The sequence below is a fragment of the Protopterus annectens genome, chromosome 13.part0, assembly GCF_019279795.1.
Source record: "Protopterus annectens isolate FY-2018-M chromosome 13.part0, PAN1.0, whole genome shotgun sequence".
NCBI lineage: Eukaryota > Metazoa > Chordata > Ceratodontiformes > Protopteridae > Protopterus > Protopterus annectens.
In genome coordinates this window covers 240,571,567-240,589,214 of record NC_056747.1, presented here as the reverse complement: position 1 = coordinate 240,589,214, position 17,648 = coordinate 240,571,567, and positions in this window count along the sequence as shown.

The following is a 17,648-nucleotide window of genomic DNA, read 5'->3' as shown; positions in this document are numbered from 1 at the left end:
AAACACTTATTTACGCAAATATATAAGACTCAAAGTGATTCCTAAAGGGTTGCACTTATGGTGTTACCCGACTGGTTTAATTGAAAATTCTGCACTACACATTGATTTATTGAAGCTTTTTGACAAGTATGGCATCGAATTTCTTGAGACATTTATAAAACAATGATATTTTGACAAACTTTGAGTGGGGAGTTGGAAGTTTTGGACAACAACATCCGTGGAGACAGCACATATGAACAGATTAAATACGAGTTTCTTTGTATTTATAATAGTGTTGAACAGCGTGTAAGTTAAAGATGGGGAAATCAGATAAAATTAATAGGGACATACAAGAATACACTAATGGAATAGCGTATCTAAGGCTGCCAACTTCACAGCAGTATGAATAACAGGGATCAAACCCACCCCGGGGAAACCCTTCAAAGTAATGTTCGAGATAGGAACAATGCTGGGGATGGGCTTGTTCAACATGATAACAACGATTTCCTGGAATTAAGGAGATCTGAGAGAATAAAAAACAGAGTGAATTATGACAATAATAATTTTCACGAAGGGGCAGGGTTTCGCTCAAAGCAACCCAGGAACAATCAATGGAGGACATAACACATCAATAGGTTCTTAGTAATTCATCCAACCCTTTAATTAATAACATGATGGTCTCAGATATATTGGATCAAGAAAAAAAAACAAGGAAGATTATAATAAAGTGAACAAAAGTGGTTATGAAATTTTTAAAAATAGCAAGAAAGACTTTAATATATTTAATTTTCTGAGATGCATTGTAATTGTAACATGGCTGATTTATTGACCAAGGGTATGACTTTTGTACCTAGTGCTAATCTAGATGTAACAAATACTATTACTGATCTTAAGAAGTATTTGCGTAAAATCAATCTTTCCTTAGTGTTGGATGGTACAACGAATATTCAAACAATCAACAAATATGCCATTAGCAGTACTTATAACCCACCACTGCACCCACTTCTGGCTATTTATGAAAAAACATGTGAATTAGACTTTAGAAAAATGTTTTTAAAAAGAAAAAAATAAGATACATTTCAATTTAAATGAAGAGGAACAAACAATTTTGGCTTATTTTAAAAAACAACAGGTCAAAATAATGAAGCCAGATAAAGGGGGAGGGGTGGTGATTATGGATCTACATGATTACAATGAGAGAATGGATAATATACTTAATACGCACACATATCAAAACATTTCACTTAATGAATTGAATGGGGCATATAGGAAAATAAACATGCAACTTAACGATATTTTCCCAGAAAGATGTATTGATTTAGACTTATATAATTATTTAAATATTACACCACCTAGAATTCTGTTTTTTTTCTGAGTCCCTAAGATCCACAAAAGGGTGGACAATCCACCAATGTGCCTTATAGTGGATGGCAGAGATTCAATCACATCAGCTTCTGCAAAATATTTGGACCATGAGTTTAAGAACATATTGAAAAATGAGACACAAATTTGCAAGGACTCTTGGACCTTTTTACATTCTGTCAATCAAACTCCATATGAAACAGGAGACATTTTATTAACTATAGACATCCAAGATTTATACACGGTAATACCTCAAGAAGTTGGTTTGGAATGGGTGAATGAAATGCTCATAAAACATCGCATCCCACATGATAAAGTAAATTTACTTAAAAAACTTTTAGAAATGATTCTTAACAATAATTTCATTTACTTCAATGGACAGGATTATTTACAAAAGAAGGGGATAGGGATGGGTTCACCATGTGGGGGGGTCTATGCAAACATCGTTATGGCATACTGGGAGAGGAAGTATATCTTTGGTACCATTTGTTATTATAATACAAGATCATATTTCCATTTCCAGGATGACATTAGTATAATACTGAAAGGAACTCAAGATTCTTTAGAAGAATTTATAAGTTACATCAATGAAACTACGGAGTTTCTACATTTTACATGCAAAATATATGATATACTTGGATGTTCATCTATCCAAGGATAGAAATAATGAACAATATATTTCACGTATCCATAGGAAAGATACATATTGTAACAGTTTCCTTCATTATACTAGTTCACATCTGGATCACCAAAAACGATCCATGGTAAAAGGGCAGCTTGTAAGGGCTGCACGTATGATAACTATGCATAATGATTTTCTGGAAGAATGTGACAATTTGCGATCTGTTTCATTAAAGGGCATATCCAGATAGAGTCATAGCGGAACTAGTAGAGGAGGTAACTAGGAAAAGGGGAATGGGTTATTTTCAACCAATTTTGGCAAATAGGGTTCATAACAGAGAATGTTTCGATCCGGAGATCACTTATGAACATTCAGGTTTTGCAAATGTAGACATGACTGAATCTCATAATACGATAAATACACACCAAGATAAAGAACAATGAAATGGCAAATATTTTACCAAAGCTTTTGTTACTACATACACTGAGGATAGTAGGATGGTTAATTGGATTCCTATTATGGCAGATACGTCTGTAGGCTAATAGTTGGCCAGGAATAAATGAAGTAGTTCTATAAAACCATTAGTGAAACTTAAAATCTTGGAAAAAAAGAAGTTATAGTATTTTGTTATTCAAGTATGTAAATAATGACAATTTTGCAGTATGTAGTACAATTTTTAAAGCTTAAGGTTATAATAGATTTTTATTTGTACGTTTAACATGATGTCATCACAGTACATGGATGGATAGAACCAATCAGGGATTAGCTGTTGATATATGAATGGGGAAGGCAAAGTTGTTTTAATGTCTGATGAAGTTTACTATTTGGTTAAACAAAAGTGCTTACATACTGTGAATTTTATTCTGTTTTTTATTATTAAAGTGGTCGGATTTTCAACTAGCATTGTATTTTTTTGCTCAAAAACTGGAAAAAGAGCTAACTGTGTCATTTCTCGTAGCTGCAGTGATTATTCCTATTTCTACACTCATTTACATGTATGTAGAAATTATATTTAAAATGTGGACTTTTTGTTAGTAAACTGATTGTCTACTTTTCCCAGGCCACATCTACATAAGGGGTCATCCAATCTGGGCATCCTAGTCAAGAAACAAACAAATAAATAAAAATATAATTATGCAAATAAGTTGAGTATACTTTGCATTATCATTGTCCAACTTATTTTAACTAACTATCCAGGTTTCAATTTCTCATAGTCCAGTTCATTGTTGCAAAGAATAATAAGAATGCTCTGTTACTAATCTGTTTTTGCAGGGGGGCTGTGCCCCATTGTCTGTTTCTGCAGGGGGCTATGTCCCATTGTCTATTTCTGCAGGGGGCTATGTCCAATTGCATCTCAGATGTGTAGGTATTGCCACCACATCACATTTTTTAAGTATGCTAACAGAGTTTTGTATAACTCAGAAAATGTGAATAACTGTATGTCATAAGAGAATAAGTGTATTTCCTTTTGCTGTGAGATTATATAACATTGGAGGTAGTATACTTAGAAATCAGACATGTAGAGACAAAGCTCCCTCCCCCGAGGGGCTGAAGAAGTGCAGCTTCCTACAAAAACATTTGTAAAATGCTTATGCTTTTTGGATTGCTGTGCCAGTCAGTTGTAAGGTGAACATTCAAAGACTAACAGTATCGAATATCGAAGCTGAAAACATTGACCACACAAGGTCAATACACAAAAAAAGCGAAACAACCAAAACAAACATTTTTCTGGGGGGGGGGGGGATCCCTGCAACTTTAGATGCTAACTCTGAGGATGCAATACAGTGGGGAAAGGGAAAATACAGTCCCTGCTGTACCGCGAGCTCATGCAATACATAGGTTCATAGGTTCATACTAGGCTATCTGCCCTAGGGCATTTATAAGCCTAGCCAGAATGTGTGTGTTTTTGGCTACCATTTTATTTAAATTTTGCTTGCCCCCTTTTTTTTTTGTGTTAGTATGTGCCTCCTCTGTCTAACAGACAGTGAAGTGATAGTGATACCGGGGGTAAACCCATTTGCTCATCAAGATTCCTCAAGAGAAGAGAAGAGAGTCAATGAGGACTCTGCCCTAACTGGACATGGATTTTATTCCAGAGTGAAGGGAGCCCTGTCCTATTGAATCTGTCCCTCAGCATGTCCTATTTATTTCAGTACTGAGGTTCAGTGCGTTATCAGCCATTCAGTACTATTAAAAAGCTGATAGCAACATAACTTCACTTTTTTACGTTTGTACTTTGTGTAGTTGATGTTTTCACCTTCGGTGTTTGAATCTGTTAGTCTTCTAAATGTATCCCTTGTAAGACAGGGCAGTGTAGCCAATAAATTGAGTTGTGGGAAGTTATGCTTTAGTATTTTGAAATGGACACAATAATCTAGGTCAGCTGGCAGGAAGCCAGCTTTGCAGAAGTTCAACTACTGCTTTTGAAGAGAGAGATTTTGCTGTGAGCTTGTACGGAGAACAGGAAGAAAGCCACTCAGGTATTAGCATCTGCAGTAGTTCAGTGCCTCCTCCAGCTGTACATGGTGGTCAGATAGGTTATCACTGCTACCCTAACACTCAAAAGGCATGCTGTATGTTATAGAAATAGCTGTGTGTGTGTGTGAGAGAGAGAGAGAGAGAGAGTTTTGTGTATAATGTACTGCTGGTAGTACAGAATGACAACAAAAACATGCTCTTTGGCACTTGGGACCAGAATTGCACAGTTACAGTCAGATACTAGGACAGCAACCATGGAAATAGATCCTGACTGTTACCCTCAACTTGTCTTTCGCTTGTGAAGTGTTGGTTAAGGAAGACAGGATGAAGTGGCAGGCCTCAGTTAGTGGTGGCAGACACAAATCCCAAATCTGAGCACGTTCTTCATTCAGGGTAGGTAATTATAGCAGTCAGTCTGTCTAGAATGAAACGTCTATCAGTGCTTATGATTGGCAGCTCACTGCTACTCCAAAAATTATTGCTGGAAAATTTCACCCAACAAAAGGTGAGGAGTTTTATGGTTCTATTTTGTACAATAAAGCATTAGTTATAGAATATTTCCCCAGTATCATGAAGTAAAATCTTGGGAATATATAACCTATTCCTCTCTGAATAGACAGAAATATTGAGAAAATGCCTAACTTCTTATTGTACAAACAAATGCTTTGTGTCTGTTACCTGTTTTTTACTCTGTACCTTTGAGCTCCACTAGACTCTGCATCTAAAAATTAATTCACCTCAAGAAAAAGTTGTTAATTTTCTTTTATAATGTTCTGAGTGCATCATTTTTTAAAAAGCCTAATTTTAATTTGCCATAATGCAATACAGCAAAAATGGAGGATGGTCCTGTAATTTCAAATGATAACCAGCACAGTATAGTGGGTACAATGGAACAGTTGTCCATTGTGAACTCCCAGGACAGGAAGACAATAAAAATGTTTAATGTTTTGGTCAGATGTGCCTGAATTACCCACATTATTCATTTAGAATGCTACCTTTGCTTCTGATTAGCACAGATTCATAGGACCACTGAAAACGCTAAGGAATGAATATCTAAACTCAACTTCTTCTTCTTCTTCTTTCAGCTTTTTCCCGGTTAGGGGTTGCCACAGCGAATCACCCGTCTGCTCATGATTGGCAGTAGAGTTTTATGGTGCCGAGGTGCCAGCCCGGCGCCCAACCTTCCACAGAAGGCACACGCACGCACACACACACACACTCACACCTAGGGCCAAGTTGGAGTGTCCAATCCACCTACAGCATGTCTTTGGGATGTGGGAGGAAACCAGAGCACCCGGAGGAAACCCACGCGACCACAGGGAGGACATGCAGACTCCACACAGAAGGCACCCCAGCCAAGAATCGAACCAGAGAACCTCTTGCTGTGAGGGGGCAACGCTAACCGCTGCACCACTATTTAAACTCAACACATGCTTAAAAATCAGTTATAATGCTGTTAGTTGTTTATGGGGCACTCCGTATTATTGTAGTCTCCAGTAAGTAGAACTTTCAATACATTCAGAGAGCAAGTTGATATACTTTTTCAATTTTAAGCAATTAAACATACTCACATAACACCTACTTGTTATCCAGTGTCGAATAACCTCAGGTGCACAAGTGCCTAACCACATATATTAATAAACATGAATAATGAGGGAAATATGAAGTGGGAACTATTTACAGAAATCATCAAGAGCTCAGCTGGAAAACAACTTTATCGATCTCAACAGACTCATATCTTATTGCATTTTCTCTTTGTTTTATTACAAAATGCATATTTGATGCAAGTACATGCCATTCCTGAATTGTTTCTCTGTATTTCACTGAGAGACAGAAACTGAAAGTTGACTTTTACACAGATGAATCATGTGTGATGAAAGACACACAGACATTATTGTAGATGAACAGAAAATTTATTTGTGGGGAAACTTGATAAAACAGTGGTTGTATCACTGTCGAAAATATGCTAATTAAACAAGACCCTCCATATTTACTCAACTGCTTCCTCATACAACATATGGCTGAGGCCATCAAGTGACCAGTATGCCATTGACCTCTACATAAAGGACGCTAAGAGAGAAACTACCAAGAAAAGACAGCAAACAGGGCTATGTTGAGAAGAGCAGATATCTGGAAGTAGCAGGAGCCAGTGGAAAAGTTGGTGGACTGAACATCTAGTTGTGTATAGCTCTTAGCTGAAAAGACTGTGAGTGTTAAACCTTATTCAGATGACTATGGGAGTAAATTTTCCAGTAAGCAATCTTAAAACTATGAATTAAATCTTTTGTTAGAATTTTTGTTGTATGACTTTAAATTTGGAATGGATATATCAGTAAAAGGAAATTTGAAAGAACATTTAAAATGGATATTACATTTCTAGGGAAAAGGTATTATTGGTTACCTGCTGGAAATGTGGTAGCAGATACTTGAGGGTGAAAAGATGAATTACAGCTTCTTCTATTTATTTTATTTATCCATTTGTAATTTTAATTGGGTAAGTGCATTGGTGCTCAGACCCTTTTCAACAACCCAGCTACAAGAAACTTAAAGTGAAACAGTTATTCAACACAGAAAAAATAAGCAGATACAGAGGAATGAAGTCACTTGTTACGATAGAGAAAGTATAAATCTAAACAGAAAAAAAAATAGAGTAGGTGCATATGAATAACAAGAACATAATGTTACTGTACTGAAGTGAGAATATTTACAGTTTGAGCATTGCTGTGACTGGGCCATTTCGATCACAGCAGACAGACATAGAAGGACCTTGCTTTTATGCTGAGTAAAGTGCATGAAAAAATGTATTGAACATTCTCTAAGAAGCAGACACTTTACTTTTGGTTGTTTGCTTCTTTTTAGGTTGATGAGATGGGACTAAGTAAATTAGGGAAAGATGGCATTCATCTCTGGGGTGGAAGATAGTAAGGTAAATAGGGAATGCAAGCTAATAAAAGTTATGCAGAATTTACATTACGCAGTATACACTACATGGTTTGAGACTTTTCTCATTCACTGCAGGTTCCTTCAACCTAACAATGATCTTAGTCTCATTCACTCAATGAAGGAAAGACTTTAATAGTCCTTGTCTTTCAGGTTAGTCCTAAATCAGACCTGCAAAATTTCAGATCAGGAAGTCTAACATGTAACATATGCAGAGTACAAGAAAAAATATATTGGATTATTAATCATTAAAGAAACAAATGAGTTAATTACACTGGTGCAAGATTCTTAATGCCCACTAGGATGGGAGTTACAGAGAAATAATAGACTGCTCACTAATGTTGTGAGGTCTGACACCACAGGCTGAGGGCCTCTCCACCACTGGTATGTGATTTCTTTGTAATGCACAACCTGGAGTACATTATTGCGCTTAGAAAATTAGCTACCTACAAATATGCTTTTGATATGTTTTCATAGCTAAAATGCATATTATGTATAGGATATCTAGTATGCATAAGATTCTGATGTAAAATACCTTCTCCACCACAGTTCTTTTGATACATACATCATTATGACATTTTAGTTGCATATGTATCTACCTGGGTTCGATTAATATCTTGGGCGGCTGACAAGGTGGCAAGGAGAGATTGGCATGCTCATCCTGGGGAGAAGGGTGGTACATGAACATCTCCAGATGATGATCCCTGGTGAAGTCAAGGGATATCATCACATAGGTGGGGTGATACACTACAAATCCCACATTTCATGCTCCTGAGTTCCATACCACAATGCCACAAAGGGGAGGGGAGTAAGAGAGTAGGCCAAAGTAAGACCCCCCCCCCGATGGAAGCTCAGACATGCCGACCCCCATTGCCTGTGATCTGTGAACAACCGAAGCAGTTACTGGAATAAGTCCTAGAGGGCATGGAGTAGCTGGTTGATCCAGCATGAATGAGAAAAGAAGGCCAGGATAATAATGAAAGAAGTGTGGGAGGAAAAAGGCAAAAAAAGAAGATGAAAAAATGCATGCTAATATAAAACCTGTATTTCCATCAACATGCTAAGCTTATGAGAGCAACATTTAAATATGACCCTTATTTTGGGCTTGTGACCCAGAATTTTTTTTTTTTTTTTTGCTTTGTCCAGAAGTTTCCAGATAGGTTGACAGGTATGGTTGCATATGCAGTACTATCTCCTCCAGTTCCTTTTCACATGGCTTATACATACAAACAAACACACACACATGCATACACAACAATTATATATATATATATATATATATATATATATATATATATATATATATATACAGAGAGAGAGAGAGAAAGAAAGAAAGAGGGAGAGATCTGTAAAGGGCAATCACACCCAAAGACTGGCTTAGTAACATGTATCTAATATTAACATATGTGTATAAGCTTTTTTCTTAATAGGTCTCATCAGGTCTATTTCATCAGTTTTACTGACTTTAAAATAGGCAGATTTTACATCATACTCATTATATCCCCTAAGAAATGTTGACTTGGTCAAAAAAGTCAAACCTCTTATGGCTGAACAGTTTTGTAATTCTCAACAATTCTTCATAGGCAGAGATGACAATAAAATAGGGATGGTGACAACTCGTCTTATGTACAAAACTCCGTATTAAAGTAGGCTTTCTTCATGGATAGATCTTATTATACTTTTGTTTTTAAGTGTTAACTCTATACAGTTAACATGCTCATTTTTTGCATGATAAGTAAACTGAAGACAAATAATTTTTGTCCTTAAGATCAGTCATAAAAGTATGAACAAACTGGGTGTCCCCTTTGCACACAAATAAGAAGTAATTTGTATATTGAAAATAATGTACAGTATTACTGCCAATGTTTTCATGGTCTTAGACATCCATTTTCCACTGTGACTATAAAAAGGTTACTATATTGGGTCTATATCACTTCAGGGAAGTGACAGCTCAGCGAACGGCATTTCATCGGAAATGCCATTCATCTAAATCTGTTCTGCCCCCCACACCCCCCACTAGTTATATATACCAACTCTGAGATCGCACTATCTCTGTCTTTCTCTCTTGCTTTGCAACTGCAGTTCATAATAGCTACAAATTTCAACTCTTGACATGTTTTCATGTGACTTGTGATAACATGCCATAGATCTTTTGCAATCATATCTAAATATTCAGAAACTGAAAAAAAAATCTCTTCTGCTTCAAAACTGATGACGGAGGCAAATTTCCCAACCCTCACTGTACTGCAATCTCAGTATGAACAGTTCGACAAACAGCATGTTCGATGTAAGTGAACCGAAAATGCCTTTCGATGAAATACATTTTTGCCGAAGTGATATAGACCCACCATAATTAAGGTGCAAAGGGAGAACTTATGACTTTTCCTGAAATCTGATGATAAAGCCACCCATCAAATACAAAATACCTTTTTCTAAGGCAGAAATACTTAAGATGAAGCTCTCTGATATAATTGGATATAGAGTTGTCTCCTAGAAAGTAAACCTTTTAGGCCATAATAATGCTGTATTCTCATATAAGGGCTGGTGACATCTAAGGCCATCCAAAACATCTTGTCATTCCAAACGATGTCATAAATATTGTCAATAGATGACTAGAGTCTATGAGCTTAGTAACATCCCTACATTATGATACGTCAAAAATGGATGAGAAACCAACTTACCAAGTTCAGTTCCCTATGTTAAATGTCCTGATCTCTGTTTTTCTGATAGGAAATCACTTTACTGCAGACTCTAAATATAAATTTCTAGTGTATTTTTTGGGATTTTATCTGTTCCTTTTGTTTATGTGACCTTGGAGTTGGTACCTGTAGGATTTGGGAATATACTACACCCTCCACCATATGAGGGGTACAGGAGGGGTTTATTACCCAGCAAAAAAAGCATATATTTTACTTTTTACAGTGGTTCAGGTCCCAACAATTTGGACTTGGAGAGTTGTTTCTTCACCAAGTTGTAACACAACACTTCATAGTTGAAAAAATCTAGTTTAGATACTAATTTTATTAGATTACTATTAATTATTTCCTTACGTTTTGGGTAACCTTGACATGAGTGGCCATACTAGAGGACTATAAAGAAACTTGTGGCCTTTTGCAATACAATAAAATATTGAAATAGTAGGTTATTGGATACTTTCATGAATTTAAGATTTATAGAAGAAACCGACTCTACTGTGCTTATATAATAGTTATTTAGGTTCAAACAGTGCAATGATGCATTGACTAGAAGATGTTTTATCGTAAGGCTTCTCATTTTGTAAATACATAATGACTCGTTCTTCACAATTAGATTTTTTTCTTTGGTCTGCAGGTATAAAAGTAAGCCTGGAATCCTTACTTATCTGCTGTTGTAATGTCAAATACTGGGTTTTAGTTTAGTTGAACTCAACAGAATATCTTTTACTAATAAATTATTTTAATAAATGCTCATTACTAAAATTAAGCATGTCAGAAAAAAAACTCTTTTAACATTTACATTAAACTGTTGTGGAAAAAAGTAATATATTACGGGCCAGGTTCCAAAATAATTGATCTCAGTGTATGTCTGCCTGCTTCTGAAAGACCTGCTCTCAGTGTAAGTGACTTACTTTGGTGTAAGGCCTATCGATAAACAGGCTTACTACAAGGATCAGATTGCAAAATACCTGCTCTCAGCCTACTTTCAGTGTAAGTGGTCACTTACACTGAGAGTAAGTCTTTTGGAATTGGCTTCTATGTTAATATGATCATGACCATACTAGTTCTCAAGATCACACACACAAACACACACACACATACACACGCATGCACATACATACACAGAAGTGATCCATTTTACTGGGCTGCTGGGATGTACCACCTCCATCTTTTTGCTAAAATAATATATTTACAGTAAGTTATTTCCTTTTCCACTGACTGCCCTAAATATTAATTTAAATTTCTAAATGTGAAGTTGTAACAGGCAGCTGACATTACCTGCTGATCCAACACTGACTGAACATGTGTGAACACACTACTGTATCCCATGTCAACAAAAAAAATCTGCTAGAATTATAGCTGCTAGGCTGTCATTTTAAAACAGCCCAGCAAATAAAAATATTTCCCCACTGATGTACAGGCTGTTGTGTCTACTTTGGCCTCTGAGTATGAGTTGGAACTCTGTCAACCTTATATGCTGCTGAATCAGTCACTGACAGTATCCATCTCCTGGGTGTACCACAGCTCATTTCAGCAAAACCACACAAGACCCTGTTTTGTCCCCTTTCCTGATATGGTTTATTTCCAGATTTTGTTTATGTAGAACAAGGGTATGAGGGATGAACCCCCACAATACCCAGGGATAGCATAATATGCATCTCTCTTGCTTTACAACTGCAGTTCATAATAGCTAGAAATCTCAACTCTTGCCATGTTTTGATGTGACTTGTGATAACATGCCATAGATATTTTGCAACCATATCTAAATATTCAGAAACTGAAAAAAAAAAAATCTCTTCTGCTTCAAATTTGATGACCGAGGCTGCTGATGTATTTGTTGTGCAGCCACGCCCAATTACCTATACCCAAGGAAGTGAATGAATGGAATTTTGTTAATAATAGGACTGTTATTGGGGTGAGATTGAGATTGCTTTCCCCAGTTTGCCAAGAATTTCTAAATTACTCAGAAAAAAATATTGGCATCTACAAAAACTTATAGCGAATGAAGTTGTGAGCACAGTACCACAAGTTTTGAGGATTGTGAAACACATAGGGTTTTCCAGTGTCAGCAAAGACCTTTGAAGGTCTGTAAAAATATACAACATGACAACAACATACACAGATGTGCCGCCCTATACAAGGGCATTAGCAACATGAAGTAGATTCAATAAGGGAATGGGAAATACGTGAAAAAGAGATTGCTGGATATGTTCAACACAGGAACTGAAAAATATGTGAAGTATGTTACTTTACAGGCCTCTGCTTGTGATGATGAACTGAATAAAAAGATATTCTGAAGTTTTACAAAGATAGATTTGACTATAAAGAATTTTGTTTCCAGAGAAATTTTTAAGAACAAGAAAGTTAAGAAGATGCCTCCATATTCTTTATTAAAACAAAATACAAGGGGTAAAGATTCTGATATATTGTATAGCTCTGAGATAACTGTAGTCACTTACTCTGACATCCCATGACTCTGAAGCAGATAAAGTAGACAACAAAATAATGAATGAACAGTGACTGAGTTCTTTGTTGTGGTCTGAAGACTGACATATTCACAGACACTGTAAATATCTCTTCGCTGTTTCTGGAAATGAAGAAATTCTTTCCTAATTAAATTAGAAATGATCTTTTTTCTGATGCTGCTACTGAATGTGAACATGCTAGCCACAGCCGCTTAAGGAGTTCATCAATTTTTGTGCATCTAGTGTTGGTAGGTTTTAAAATAATAAGGGAGATTTAGTAGAGTTAGGTAAAAACAATAGCAATGTTGTATAAGGTTAGAAAGAATCATTTATCCTAAGGCCAAAAGCAAGGAATTGTCTGCATCATTCTGTACAATGAAGCTGGCTGGGTTGTTGTACAATTTTTGTTAGAATCTTGAGTGATGCAAAGACAATGAGGGTAACAGACATGTCAGTTAGAGTGCAAATTATGTGCATCGCTTTAGAGATATGCAACTTACAAAAACATATATCTGAAGATAACCTACCAGTGACGTATGAGGGACAGAAAAACTTTATTTTCATATGCTTCCAACATTTTAAACTCAAATCTTAATTTCCATCCTAATGTGCAGTGGATAAAATATCTTATATAGCTACACAATGCAACTGACTCACTTCAGCAGAACTTTAAAGTCCAAACTGCTTTTCTTTACTCTCCCAGTATTTACTCTCCAAAATGTGTTTTCCTTGGGTAAGCTAAGTTCTTTAGTAAAAGAATATTTTACTGATGTAATTATTATGCACCTTTATGGTTCTTACTTTGTAGCTATTTCTTAAATGCTTTCCTGCAGTGATGATCATCAGTCCATGTTCTTCATGTTTTAAATACACGGTACCTATAGCTAACCAGAGAGGATGTGTTAGTTATTCTAGGTTTCCATCTGTCACCCAGCCTTTATTGTTGGAACAGTTGAAATATATTGTCGTGAACAGTATTACTTGCAGTTTGTCTATTGTGGAAGGGGGGTAGGTTGCTTTCTTCATGTTTTGTTCAAACCAAGTTGCAATACACTACTGAGGTCAGTGTGTCTTGCATTTGGTCAATCAGACATGTCTGCTGTGCTGAGTGTCTCTGTGGTTATTTGGGATGGAGGGATTTCCCACTGAGTACAGCATTAGATGTTATTTCTATAAACAATCTTTGAAATATATTACTCTCAGCAGTGTAGCTACAGCTACTTTTTTCATTATTTGTACTTGTAAACAATCACTTTAGACAGGAATTTTTATATTTAGTCAGTCAAAACTCCATGTATTCTCAGTATAACTGGTTAATGAGTATATCTAGAGTTATTTTTAGTAAAAAAAGTTGAAATAAATTACTATAGGAAGTACGTCTTGCATTTTGTCAAACATGTATTCTGCTCATAGTGCAGATATGGTAACTTGGGGGGGTGATCCCTTTGTCTGTTGCTGTGTGAGACAGCTAGTTATATGTGATGATGCATGACCAATTACACTTTTTACAACATAACCTTGTTCAGTGTTGACCCTACCTGATATAATCCCACCAAATTCAAGTTAACTCCACCCGTTTAGTGGCTCCCTGCAACCCCACCCTCCTTTAATGTCACCAGGTACCCCAGACATATGTGGGAATTGAAGAAAAGCTATCTCAGTTGGTGATATTGAATTTATCAGTTTCTAAATTCTTGTTCACAACTATCATTTTTATTAAAGGAGAAAAGAAAATGTATTTTCCAGACTAGTCTATAACACTCTAATTGCACTTTATATAGTGATGGAACCACAGTGGAAATGAAATTTAAACCACAATTTAACACTGTAAGTATGATTTCTTCCATCTCATTACCATTAATATTAATTACTATCTCAGCCATTAGAATTAAGTAAATAATCTGACATAGCTCCAATATCAGATGGTAAAATCTCAAAAGATGGAGCAATCATCATTAAACATTTTTTTTTAATATTTATACCTTTTATTTTTACAGTGGAAACTGTACTTGTTAAATTGTTCCCACTTGCATTCTCTAATGGGATGAAATTCCATTTGTTGTATCAGAGTCTTTCGATTATAAACTCCTTTGGACCTTCTTCCAGTTGTTCCAGTTTCTAGTTGTGATAGCTTTAAATATGAAGAAATGAACACATTCTTTGATAAACTAGTGCTCCTACTACATACATACATAACAGTAGATCTTCAAGGAAAGGTCTCTTTACCAATAAGGCTTCATCTCTACTTTCCCTTGTTGGGAAATTATCTGTATATGTTTTATACATACATATAGATATAGATATATAAATATAGTGTACAACCACCCAAGGATATGGAGAAAAAGTTGTACAAGGAGGAAGTATAATTCCTGACAAGAGAAAGGAGGGATGAAGCTTTATTGGTAAAGAGACTTTCATTAAAGAGCTACACTTATGCAAGTATCTCACAGAACTACAACATCATTTTTAGGTAGGGTCCTTCCAGCAGTTTGAATTACCTTACTTTGCACCTATATGGGGTCTATATTACTGTGTCGAAAGACCTGTTCCCCTAACACATCTTAATCAACACGGAAATATCATCTTGTCAAAAACCCGAACGGCTGAGTTAGCAAATTTTTTCCCCAGGGGGAAAAAAAAATTACTCGACCATACAGAAAAAAAAATACACTTTCAAACCCTACAACGTTGGGGGCTTTGCCCCACACACACACACACACACACGCCCCTGATGCGGGGGTGTCCCCCTAACTAAATATACCAACTCTGAGATTGCACTACAGTGGGGATAAGGGCAAATCCCCGATGATGGCCGAGTGATTTTTTTCCCCTGGGAAAAAATTTGGTAACTTGGCCATTCAGGTTTTGACAAGTCTATATTTCCGTGTCAGTTAAGATGTGTTTGGCGAACATGTCATTCGACACAGTAATATAGACCCCCTATATGAACTATTTGTATTATACATGAGAATTATGTGTTAGAGTGAATCCTGTATGCATTTTCCATTTTGAATTTAATGTAAAAAAATTAAGTAATATTTTTTGTAAACTTTATGTGTTGCTTTTCTCTCTGGGCCTCCTCTAAAAATGGAATCAAACCCAGTCGGACTTTTCCAGTCAATAAAAACAAATAAACCAATACATAAATTGCTAGCTGAATCTCAACTCATCTTAAATCTTAATAAAACAAAGCTACTATTATTTGGATCTGACAATATCTATATTACCTTGTAAGTTGAACAAGGCACCCATACTATGAATTTATTTTATTTTATTTTATTTACATTTGTTAACGGGCTAGTCCAGCTGGATACATGTCCATTTTCAGTGGAGGCCGAGGAAAAACTCCGCTAACTACTTCATAACAAATAATACAACAATATACAATAGTATAAAACAAAAAAAACAAGAACATTAAAACTCACATACAGTATAATTAGGCAATAGAGAACAGACTGTGACTTAGAAGATAAGCTCGGTCAATAACTAACAAGGTTAAAAAAATTAATTACAATATTTATAAGTTGAGAAAAGGGTGAAAGCTATTTTTAGGAGGGACAGAGACACCACAGAAATGGAAATAGTATAATGATAAAGGTAAGAAAGAGGAGGAGAGGGGGGTAAAGAAGGTCAGCTAGGGTTATTGCAAGAGAAAAGCCAGAGGTTGGTTAGGAGGTGTTTATTTAGTTTTAAATAAGGAGGGAGTCAAAAGGTCAGCCAGCGTTATTGCACGAGCATAGCCAGTGGTTGGTTAGGAAGTGTTTAAGTTTGGTTTTAAATAAAGGAATTGAGGTCTGGGATGTAAGGTCTTGGGGAAGTTGATTCCACACTTTGCCAACTGAGTTGGAAAAAGTAGAGTCGCCTGCTGCATTATTTGATAGAGAAGTTTGAATTAAAATGTTATTGCAAGAGCGTAGGTTTTTTAGATTACTGTAGGGTTTTATGAGGGTGGAGAGCATAGGTGTGTTATCTGGGTGATGGAGGGCTTTGTGGGCGATTGTAAGTTGGTAATATTGAATTAGTTGTGGTAACTCTAGCCATCCTAGTTTTAGGAGATTTATGCAATGATGAGTTCTATATGGAAGAGTAGTACAAATCAGGCAATGTGGTTGTATGAGGTAGCAAGATTGTTGAGATTATATTTTGAAAGATTAGTGTATATGGGGGAAGCATATAGTAGGGTAGAAATTAAGTGGGTTCGAGCTATAGTAGTTCTAGCTTCAGGAGTTAGGAAAGACTTGCTTCTGTAGATTGAGCCTAGTTTTCTGTTAGTTGATTTTATGATGGAGTTAATATGAACATCAAATTTTAGTTGGTTGTCAATAATCACACCCAAGAGTTTGGTTGTTTGGTCTGGAGTAATTAGGGTACCATTGTTAGATGTGAGAGTGAAGTTGATAGAGGGAGACAGGTGTGTGGGTGTAAAGAGGAGGAGTTTGGTTTTCTTTGGGTTGAGGAGGAGGCAGTGATTAGAGAACCATTTCTCTATAGTGGTGAAGGTTTTGGTGATGGAGAAAGGTGCCTGGGTAGTGGCAGAGCAGATAATGGTGGTGTCATCAGCATATTGAATGCAAGCAGATTGAGGGGTAGCAAGATGCAGGTCATTAATAAGAATAGAAAACAACAGAGGACCTAGGATGGAGCCCTGAGGGACCCCTATAGAGGTGGGGAGAAGTTCAGAAAGATGGTTGTCCCATAGGACAGCTTGTTTCCGATTATGAAGATAGGATGTGAACCAGCTTAATGCAAGATTGTCCAGAGAGAGAGAGATTTTAAACGATGTAAGAGTAGTTGATGATTGACCATGTCAGCTTTTTGATAGGTCTACGAAGAAAGCTGAAGAAAGAATATTTTTGTTGCGATTTTTGTTAATAGAGTCTATGAAGGATATTAAGGCTGTGGTGGTGCTATGGAAAGGTCGAAACCCATGTTGGCAATTGGCTAGGAGATTATTACATAGGAGGTGATTAAGCAACTGTTTGTGGATGCATTTCTCCATTATTTTTGTAAGGGGAGATAGTAACGCTATGGGCCAGAAGTTAGAGTACTCAGTTGAGTCACCTCCTTTGAAAAGAGGAATGATGTGTGAGATTTTCCAAACTAAAG